Below are 8,087 nucleotides of genomic sequence, written 5' to 3' on the forward strand. Positions count from 1 at the left end.
TAAGGTTAGGGTTAGGGTGAGGGTGAGGTTTAATTTTAGAGTTAGGGTTAGGGTAAGGGTTAGGGTTAGGGTTAGTGTTTAGGTTAGGGTTAGGTTTAGTGTTAGTGTTAGGTTGAGGGTTAGGGTTATGGTTAGGATTAGGTTTAGGGTGAGGGTGAGGGTGAGTGTGACGGTTAGGGTTATGGTTAGGCTTAGTGTTGGGTTGAGGGTTAGGGTGAGTGTGAGGTTTAGGGTTTGGGCGAGGTTTAGGGTTAAAGTTAGTGTTAGTGTGAGGGTTAGTGTTAGGGTTAGGTTTTGTGTGAGGTTTAGGGTTAGGGTGATGCTTAGGGTAACGGAAAGGGTGAGGTTTAGAAGGAGCGTTAGGGTTAGTGTGAGGGTTTAAGGTGAGGGTGACTGTAAGGTTAAAGGTGAGGGTTAGGCTGAGAATGAGGATTACAGTAAGGATGAGGGTTAGGTTTACCGTGAGGGTTAGGGTTAGGGTGAGGTTTATGGTTAGAATGAGGGTTAGGGTTAGGTTTAGTGTTATTTTTAGGGTTAGGGTTAGGGTTAGGTTTAGGGTTAGGCTGAGACTGAGGGTGAGGTTGAGGGTTAGGGTTAGCATGATGGTTAGGCTTATGGTTAGGATTATGATGAGGTTTAGGGTTAGGGTGAGGGTTAGGATGAGGTCTAGGGTTAGGATTAGGGTTAGGATGAGGGCAAGGGTGAGTTTGAGGGTTTGGGTTGGAATTATGGCAAGGTTTAGGATTAGGGTTAGGTTTAGGGTTAGGGTGAGTGTTAGGGTTAGGGTTATGGTGAGGTTGAGGTTTAGGGTTAGGGTGAGGGTTAGGGTTAGGGTTAGGGTGAGGGCTTGGGTTAGGTTTAGGTTTACAGTGAGGATGAGGGTTAGGGTTAGTGTTAGGGTTAGGTTTATTTTTAGGGTTTGGGTTAGAGATAGGGTGAGCGTGAGGGTGAGGGTGAGGTTTAGGATTAGGGTGATGGTGAGGTTTCGGGTTAGAGTTAAGGTTAGGGGAAGAGTTAGGGTGAGGGTTATGGTTAGGGCTAGTGTTAGTGTTAGGTTTAGGGTTATTGTTAGGGTTAGGGTTAGCGTTAAGTTTACGGTGAAGGTGAGGGTGAGGGTAAGGGTTAGGATTAGGGTGAGGCTTAGGTTTAGGATTAGGGTTAGAGTTAGGGTTAGGGTGAGGGTGAGGTTTAGGTTTAGAGTTAGGGTTAGGGTGAACGTTAGGGTTACTGTAAGGGTTAGCGTTAGGGTTAGGTTTAGTGTTAGGATTAGGGTTAGGGTGAGGTTGAATTTGAGGGTTAGTGTTAGGGTTAGGCTGAGTGTGAGGTTGAGGGTTAGGGTTAGGGTGAGGGATTGGGTTAGGGTTAGGATTAAGGTGAGGTTTAGGATGAGGTTTAGTGTTAGGATTAGGGTTAGCATGAGGGCAAGTGTGAGGGTGAGCGTTAGGGTTAGAATTATGTTGAGGTTTAGGATTAGGGTTAGGTTTAGGGTTAGGGTGAGGGTTAGGTTTGGGGTTAGTGTTAGGGTGAGTGTGAGGGTTAGGATTAGGTTTAGGGTTAGGGTTATTGTTAGTGTTATGATTAAGGTTAAATTTAAGGTGAGGGTGAGGCTCAGGGTGAGGTTTAGGGTTAGGGTTATGGTGAGGTTTCGGGTTAGGTTTAAGGTTAGGTTTAGGGTGATGGCTTGGGTTAGGGTTAGGGTTACGGTGAGGGTGAGGTTTAGGGTTAGGGTTTGGGTTAGGGTTATTTTAGGGTTTGGGTAACGGTTAAGCTGAGGGTAAGGGTGAGGGTTAGGTTAGGGTTAGGGTGAGGTTTAGGTGTAGGGTTAGGGTTAGAGTTAGGTTTAGGGTGATGGAGAGGTTTAAGGTTAGAATTAGGGTTAGTGTTAGGGTTAGGGTTAGTGTGAGGGTTAGGGTGTGGGTTAGAGTGACGGTTATGGTTAGCTTTAGGGTGAGGGTTAGGGTTATGTTTAGGGTGAGGTTTAGGATGAGGTTTAGGGTTAGGTTTAGGGTTAGGGTTAGTTTTAGGGTTAGGATTAGGGTTAGGGTTAAGGTTAGGGCGAGGGTTAGGTTTAGGGTAAGGGTTAGGGTTTGGCTTAGGGTTAGGGTTAGGGTTATTGTTAATGTTATGGTTAGTGTTAAATTTGCGGCGAGGGTGAGGCTCAGGGTGAGGGTTATGGTTAGTGTTAGTGTTTGGTTTAGGGTTAGTATTATTATTAGGGTTTGGGTTAGAGTTACGGTCATGGTGAGAGTGAGGGTGAGGGTTAGGGTGAGGTTTAGGGTGAGGTTTAGGGTGAGGGTTAGGGTTAGGTTTAGGGTACTGGTGAGGTTTAGGGTTAGAGTTAGGCGGAGGGGGAGGTTTAGGGTGAGGGTTAGGGTTAGGTTTAGTGTTAGTATTAGGGTGAGGGTGAGGGTTAGGTTGTGGTTTAGGGATAGGGTTAGGGTTAGGATTAAGGTTAGGGTGAGGGTGATGGTGAGGGTTATGTTTAGGCTTAGGCTTAGGGTTAAGCTGAGGGTGAGACTGGGGTTGAGGATTTGGTTTAGGGTGATTGTTAGGGTTAGGGTTAGGGTTAGGGTAAGGGTTAATGTTAATGTTATGGTTAGGTTTAAGTTTGCAGTGAGAGTGAGGCTGAGGGTGAAGTTTATGGTTAGGGATAAGGTTATGGTTAGTGTTATTGTTAGGGTTAGGGTTAGAGTTTGGTAAGGGTGAGGGTGATGGTGAGGGTTAGGGTTACGGTGAGATTTATTGTAAGGTTTAGGGTTAGGCTTAGGTTGAGAGTGAGGATTAGGTTTAGAGTTTGGGCTATTGGGAAGGTTAGGTTGAGGGTTAGGGTTAGGTTGAATTTTAGGGATAGGGTTAGGGTTAGGATTAGGGTTAGGGTGAGGTTGTGTGTGAGGGTTAGGGTTAGGGTTAGGGTTAGGCTCAGGCTTAGGCTGAGGGTGATGTTGGGGGTGAGGGTTAGTGTTACACTGAGGGTGAGGATTAGGGTTAGTGTGAGGGTTAGGATGAGGGTTAGAGTTACAGTGAGGGGGACCGTTAGGGTTAAGGTGAGGGTTAGGGTTAGGATTAGGGTTAGGGTGAGGTTGAGGGTTAGTATTGGGGTTAGGGTTAGGTTTATTGTTAGTGTTATGGTTAAGGTTACTTTTGGAGTGTGCATGAGGCTGAGGGTGAGGGTTATGGTTAGGATTAGGGTTATGGTTAGGAATAAGGTTAGGGTGAGGGTGAGATTGAGGGTGAGGGGTAGGGTTAGGGTGATGGTTAGTGTTATGATTAGCTTGAAGGTTAGGATGAGGTTTAGGGATACATTGAGTGTTAAGTTGAGGGTGAAGGTAAGGGTAAAGTTGAGGGTTAGGCTGTAGGTGAGGGTTAAGATAAGTGTGAGGGTTAGGGTGAGGGTTAGGGTAAGTGTGAGGGTTAGGGGTTAGGGGGAGGGGGAGGGTTAGATTGAGGATTAGGGTTAGGGTTAGTGTGAGGTTTAGGGTGAGGATAAGGGTTGAGTGTTAGGTGAGGGTAAGAGTTAGAATTAGGTTTAGGGTGAGGGCTAGGGTGAGGTTGATGGTTAGGGTTAGAGTTAGGGTTAGGGTGAGGTTTAGGGTGAGGGTGAGTGTGAGTGTTAGGGTTACAGTGAGGGTTAGTGTTAGGGTTACGGTTAGTGTTAGGGTGATGGTTAGGGTTAGGGTGAGGGTTAGGGTTAGTGTGAGGGTTAGGGTTAGTGTTAGGCGAGGGTAATTGTTAGGTTGAGGGTGAGGTTGAGGGTGAGGGTTAGGGTTAGGGTGAGGTTTAGGGTAAGGGTTAGTTGGATGGTTAGGATGAGTGTTAAGGTTAGGATTAGGGTTAGTGTGAGGGCTAGGGTGAGGGTGAGGTTTAGTGTTAGGGTTAGGGTGAGGTTTAGGGTTAGGGTTAGGGTGAGAGTTAGGGTTTGGTTTAAGTTTACGGTTAGGTTGAGGGTTAGGGTAAGGGTTATATTCAGGGTAAGGGTTGGGTTAGGTTGAGGGTTAGGGTTAGGATTAGGGTAAGGGTGAGTGTGAGGGTAAGGGTTAGGGTTAGTGTTAGGGTGAAGATTAGGATGAGGATTAGGGTTAGGATTAGGGTTAGGGTGAGGGCCAGGGTGAGGTTGAGTTTTCCTGTTAGAGTTAAGGTGAAATTTAGGGTTAGGGTTAGGGTTAGTGTTAGGTTGAGTGTGAGATTTAAGGTTAGAATTAGGGTTAGGGTGAGGCTGAGCGTGAGGGTTGGGTTAGGGTTAGGGTTAGAGTTTGGGTTAGGGTGATGGTTACGTCGAGGTTTAGGGTTAGGGTTAGTGTTAGGTTTAAGTTTAGGGTGAGGGTTAGCTTGAGGTTTAGGTTTAAGGTTAGAGTTAGGGTTAGGATTAGGGTTAGGGTGAGGGTTAGGGTGAGTGTGAGGTTTAGTGTTAGGGTTAGGCTTAGGCTGAGGGTGTGGGTGATGGTTAGGGTTAGGGTGAGTGTTAGGGGCAGGGATAGGGTGAAATTTAGGGTTCAGGTTAAGTTTAGGGATAGGGTGAGAGTTAGGGTTAGGGTTATGGTGAGGGTTAGGATGAGGATTAGGGTTAGGATTAGGCTTAGTTTGAGGGCTAGGGTGAGGGTGAGGGCTAGGGTTAGTGTTTGGGTGAGGTTTAGGATTAGGGTTAGGGGTAGGATGAGGGTTAGGGTTCCAGTTTGAGTGAGGTTTAGGGGTAGGGTGAGTGTTAGGGTTAGGATTTGGTTTAGGGTTAGGGTGAGTTTTAGGGTTACATTTATGGTTAGGGGGAGCGTTAGGTAGAGGATTAGGGTTAGGTGTAATGTTAGGGTTAAGGTTAGGGTTAGGGTTAGGTTCAGGGTTATGGTTAGGGTTAGGGTTAGGGTTAGGGTGAGGATTAGGTTGAGGTTTAGGGTTAGGGTTAGGTTTTGCATTAGGGTTAAGGTGAGTGTGAGGGTTAGGGTTAGGGTGACGCTTAGGCTTAGGGTTAAACTGAGGTTGAGGGTTAGGATGAGGCTTAGGGTTAGGGTGAGCGTTAGTTTGAGGGTAATATTAAGTGTAAAAGTGAGGGTTAGGCTGAGGGTGAGGGTTAAGATAAGGGTGAGGGTTAGGTTTAGGGTGAGGGTTTGGGTAAGTGTTCGGGTTAGGTTTAGGGTGAGTGTTAAATTGAAGATTAGGGTTAGGGTTAGTGTGAGGTTTAGGGTGAGGATGAGGATTAGGGTTAGCCTGAGGGTGAGGGTTAGAATTAGGGTTAGCGTGATGGATAGTGTGAGGGTGAGGGTTAGGGTTAGGGTTAGGGTGAGGTTTAGGATTAGGGTGAGAGTTAGGGTTAGTGTGAGGGTTAGGGTTAGTGTTAGGCGAGGGTAATTGTTAGGTTGAGGGTTAGGTTTAGGGTGAGGTTTATGGTTAGGGTTAGGTTTGGGGTTACATTTACGTTGAGGGTGAATGTGAGGGTTAGGGTTAGGCTGAGGTTTAATGTTAGGGTTAGATTTAGGGTTAGGGTGAGGGTGAGGTTTAGGGGTAGAGTTAGGGTTAGGGTGGGGGTTAGGGTGAGGGTTAGGATTAGGGTGAGGGTTAGGGTGGGGGTGACGGTAAGGGTAAAATTGAGGGTTAGGCCGAGGATGAGGGTTAGGGTTAAGGTGAGGATGAGGGTTAGGGTTATTGTTAGGGTGAGGTTTAGGGTTAGAGTGATGGTTAGGGTTGGTGTGAGGGTTAGTGTTAGGGTTCGGGTTAATGTTAGGGTGCGGGTTAGTCTTAGGGTGAGGGTTATGGTTAGAGTGAGGGTCAGGGTTAGTGTTAGGGTTAGAGTTAGGGTTAGTGTGAGGGTTAGGGTTATGGAGAGGGTAAGGTTGACGGTTAGGGTTGGGGTTAGGATGAGGTTTAGGTTTAGGTTTGGGGTTAGAGTTAGGTTAGGGTGAGGGTGAGGTTTAGGGTTAGAGTTAGGGTTAGTGTTAGGGTTAGGGTTAGGGTGAGGGTGAGGGTTAGGGTTAGGCTTAGGCTTAGGCTTAGGCTTAGCCTGAACATGAGGGTTAGGGTTAGTGTTAGGGTGAGTGTTATTGTTAGGGAGAAGTTTAGGGTTAGTGTTAGGGTTAGAGTTAGGTTTAGTGTTAGCGTTAGGGTTACGGTGTGGGTAAGGGTGAGGCTTACGGTTGGGGTTAGGACTCGGTTTAGGATTAGGTTTAGGGTTAGAGTTTGGTTTAGGGTGAGTGTAAGGTTTAGTTTTAGAGTTAGGGTTAGGGTTAGTGTTAGGGTTAGGCTTAGGATGAGTGTTAGGTTTAGCATGAGGTTTAGGGTGAGGGCTATTGTGAGGGTGAGGTTTAGGGTTAGGGTTAGCTGAGGTTTAGGGTTAGGGTTAGGGTTAGGGTTAGGGTGAGGGTTAGGTTTAGGGTTAGAGTTAGGGTTAGAGTGAGGCTGAGAGTGAGGGTTAGGTTTAGGGTTAGTGTTAGATTTAGGGTTCGGGTGAGGGTTAGTTTGAGGTTGAGGGTTAGGCTTAGAGTGGGGATGCGGATTAGGGTTAGGGTTAGTGTTAGTGTTATTGTTAGGTTTAGGGTTAGAGTTACGTTGAGGTTGACGGTGAGGGTGAGGGTGAGGGTTAGGGTGAGGTTTCGGGTGAGGTTTAGGTTTAGGGTTAGGGTGAGGTTTAGGTTTTGGGTGAGGGCTACGGTGAGGGTTAGGGTTAGGGTGAGTGTGAGGGATAAGGTAAGGGTTTTGGTTAGGTAAGTGTTAGGGTTTGGTTTGGGGTGAGGTTTAGGGTTAGGGTTAGGGTGAGGGTGAGTGTTCGGTTTCGGGTGAGTGTGAGTGTTAGGGTGTGGGTTACGGTTAATGTTAGAGTGAGGGTTAAGGTGACAGTAAGGGTTAGTGTGAGGATTAGGGTTAGGGTTATTCTTAGGGTTATGGTGAGATTATGGATTAGGGTAAGTTTTAGGGTGAGGGTGAGGGTTAGGGTTAGCTTTAGGGTTAAGGTGAGAGTTAGGGTGAGGTTGAGGGTTAGGGTGAGGGTGAGGGTTAGGGTTAGGGTTAGGGTTAGGGTTCGGGTGACGTTTAGAGTTAAGGTGTGGGTTAGGGATAGGTTTATGGTTAGGGTGAGGGTTAGGTTTTCGGTTAGGCTTCAAGTTAGGGTGAGTGTGAGGGTGAGCATTAGTATTAGGATTAGGGTTAGGGTTAGTGTTAGGCTGAGGGTGCGGTGAGGGTGAGTATTAGGTTTAGGGTAATGTTTAGGGTTAGGGTTAGGTTGAGGTTTAGGGTTAGGGTTAGGATGAGGGTTAGGGTGAGGATTATGGTTAGAGTTAGGGTGAGGGTTAGGTTTAGTGTGATTGTTAGGTTTAGTGTGAGGGTGAGCGTTAGGGTGAGTTTTAGGGTTACGGTTAGGGATACGTTTAGTGTGAGGGTTAGTGTGAGCGTTTGGGTGAGGGTTAGGTTTAGGGTTAGGGTGAGGGTTAGGGTTAGGTTTGAGATTAGGGTTAGGGTTATCGTGAGATATAGGGTTAGGGTTAGGTTCAGGGTGAGGGTGAGGGTTAGGGTTAGTGTGAGGTTTAGGGTTCTGGTTAGGTTTATTGTTAGGATAAGGGTTAGGGTGAGGGTTAGGGTGAGGGTGAAGGATAGGGTTAGTGTAAGGGTTAGGGTGAGTGTTTGCTGAGGGTTAGGTTTAGGTTTTAGGTTAGGGTGAGGGTTAGGCTGAGGGTAAGTTTTAAGGTGAGGTTTCTGATGAGGTTGAGTATTAGGGTTAGCATTAGTCTTAGGGTGAGAGTTAGGGTTAGGTATAGCATTAGGGTTAGGGTGAGGGTTAGTATTAGATTTATGGTGAGGGTGAGGTTTAGGGTTAGGGTTATAGTGAGGGTGAGGGTGAGGGTTAGGATTAGGTTTAGGGTTAGGGTGAGGCTGAGGTTGAGAATGAGGTTGAGGGTGAGGTTTAGGGTTAGGGTTAGGTTTAGGGTGAGGTCTACGGTGAAGGTGAGGTTTAGGGTGAGGGTTAGGGTGAGGGTGACGTTGACGGTGAGGTTTAGGCTTAAGGTGAGGGTAAGGGTTAGGGTTAGGCTTGAGGGTTAGAGTTAGGGTGATGTTTAGGGTGAGGGTGAGGGTGAGGGTGAGGGTATAGGTGAGGGTTAGGTTCAAGGTGA

Source organism: Dipodomys merriami, unplaced genomic scaffold (genome assembly GCF_024711535.1).
Source record: "Dipodomys merriami isolate MVZ:Mamm:240054 unplaced genomic scaffold, mDipMer1.0.p SCAF_96, whole genome shotgun sequence".
Lineage (NCBI taxonomy): Eukaryota > Metazoa > Chordata > Mammalia > Rodentia > Heteromyidae > Dipodomys > Dipodomys merriami.